We start from the raw sequence: 2,579 nt of genomic DNA, 5'->3' as shown, positions 1-2,579 counted from the left end.
TCTGCTCTTTTGCATTTGTTTGCAATGTTTCTATGCCCTATTACATGGTCAATCTTTGTGAATGTACCATGTGCAGCTGAAAAGAAGGTGTATTCCTTTTTGTCCCTATTTATTTTTCTCCACATATCAATTAAATCTAATTTTTCTAGGACTTCATTCACCTCTCTTACCTCTTTCTTATTTATTTTTTGGTTTGATTTATCTAGATCTGAAAGAGGAATATTTAGATCTCCCACTAGTATGGTTTTACTGTCTATTTCCTTCTTGAGCTCTGCCAGTTTCTCCTTTATGAATTTGGATGCTGTACCACTTGGTGCATACATATTGAGCAGTGTTATTTCCTCATTGATTATACTGCCTTTAATCAAGATGTAATGACCTTCCCTGTCTTTTTTAATCATATTTATTTTTACTTTGGCTTTGTCAGAAATCACAATAGGCTTTGTCAGAAATAATAAATAAACTCCTACCTTCTTTTTCTCATTTGATGCCCAAAAGATTTTGCTCAAGCCCTGAACCTTAAACTTGTATATGTCCACCCGCCTCATATGTGTTTCTTGTAGACAACATATGGTAGGATTTTGGTTTCTAATCCACTCTGCTATTTGCTTCTGTTTTATGAGCGAGTTCATCCCATTCACATTCAGAGTTATAATTGTCAGTTGTGCATTCGCTGACATTTTCGTATCCTCCTCTATTCCTATCCCTTCTTAAACTATTTCCTTTTAAACCAGTGGTTTACTTTTAGCCGGTATCCCTTATCCCCTCCCTTGAGTAACTTCCCTTTCTACCCCCTCCCTTATTATTCCTCTCTTTTTGTTTTTAAAGGCCTAATGAATTCCCTCCCCCTTCTTCTCCCCTCCCTTTTTTGACCTCCCCACTCCCCTGCTCCCCTTGGTTTATCCCTTCTGACTTTCGCAGTAGGGTTAGATAGAGTTTTATATCCCAATGGATATAACTATTCTTCCCTCTCAGGGTTAATTACACTGAGAGTAAGGTGTAAATATTACCTCTTAATGCTCTCTTCCTCTCCTTCTTATAATAGTATTAATCCCTTCTCCTTCCCATGCCCTCTTTGTGTGTAATAGAATATCCTATTTTTCTTATTCCTTCAAGATTCTCTTAGTGTCCTCTACTATTCATCCCCCTTTTTTCCTTCCCACCCATATTATCTTAGACCATTTGGTATTCCAACCTCTCCCTATGAATAATTCTTTTAATTATTATAATAGTGAATGCTATAATGGTGAACAGAGTTCACTACAGAGAATTATACATAACATTTCCCCGCGTAGGAGTACCAATAATTAGATCTTATTGAAGCCCTTAAAGAGGCAAATTTAAAAAATATGAGTTTTCTTACTTTCCCTTCTGTTTCTTATTTACCTTTTCATGTTTCTCTTGATTTTTGTGGTTGGATATCGAACTTTTCATTTAGTCCTGGTCTTTTCTGTGCAAATGCTTGGAAATTTTCTAACTTGTTGAATGCCCAAACTTTCCCCTGGAAGAATATAGTCAGTTTTGATGGGTAGGTGATCCTTGGTTGTAAACCCAGTTCTCTTGCCTTTCTGAATATCATATTCCAAGCCTTGAGGTCTTTTAGTGTGGAGGCTGCCAGATCCTGTGTGATCCTGATTGGTTCTCCTTGATATCTGAATTGTCTCTTTCTGGCTTCTTGTAATATTTTTTCTTTTAGTTGGAAGCTCTTAAATTTAGCTATTATATTTCTTGGGGTTGTCTTCTCATTGTCTAGTATAGAAGGTGATCTATGGATCCTTTCAATGTCTATATTGCTCTCTTGTTGTAGAACTGCAGGGCAATTTTGCTGAATAATTTCTTTTAGTATGGAGTCCAAATTTCTATTAATTTCTGGTTTTTCAGGAAGACCAATGATTTTCAGGTTGTCTCTTCTAGCCCTGTTTTCTTGATCTATCAGTTTCTCATTGAGATATTTCATGTTTCCTTCTATTTTATCTGTCTTTTGACTTTGTTTTATTTGATCTTGCTGTCTTGATAGATCATTGGCTTCTACTTGCCCAATTCTTGTCTTTAGAGACTGGTTTTCTGCTATAAGCTTTTGATTTTCCTTTTCAGTTTGGTCTGACCTGTTTCCAGCTGTTTGATTTTGGTCTCCAATTTGCTTATTAATTCTTTTGATTTGGGGGCATCTTTTTCTAATTGCTCAATTCTAGCCTTTAGAGACTGGTTTTCCTTTTCAATCTGGTCATTTGATTTACTTGCCTCACTTTCCAATTGTGAAATTCTGCCTTTTAAACTGTTATTTTCTTGCCAGATCTCTTCCATCTTTCTCATGATCTCAGATCTGAACTCTTCAAGACCTTGTGACCCGTTTTCATTGTTTTGGGAAGGTTTGGATTATTTGTTCTCCTCTACTGTTTCCTCTGTTGTCTGGATTTTTTCTGTGTAAAAGTTGTCAAGTGTTAAAGGTTTTTTCTTCTTCATCTTTCTCTTCTGGTTTTCCTGATGATTCTGGCTTGCCATATTAAGCTGAGTTCCCTCTCAGCTTTATGCTCGTGCCCAGGATCTGTTTGTGGCTCTTTAGAGATTCCTGAGGTCTC

Source organism: Gracilinanus agilis, chromosome 2, assembly GCF_016433145.1.
Source record: "Gracilinanus agilis isolate LMUSP501 chromosome 2, AgileGrace, whole genome shotgun sequence".
NCBI lineage: Eukaryota > Metazoa > Chordata > Mammalia > Didelphimorphia > Didelphidae > Gracilinanus > Gracilinanus agilis.
The sequence above is the reverse complement of the archived record's forward strand: the minus strand, read 5'-3'. Positions refer to the sequence as shown.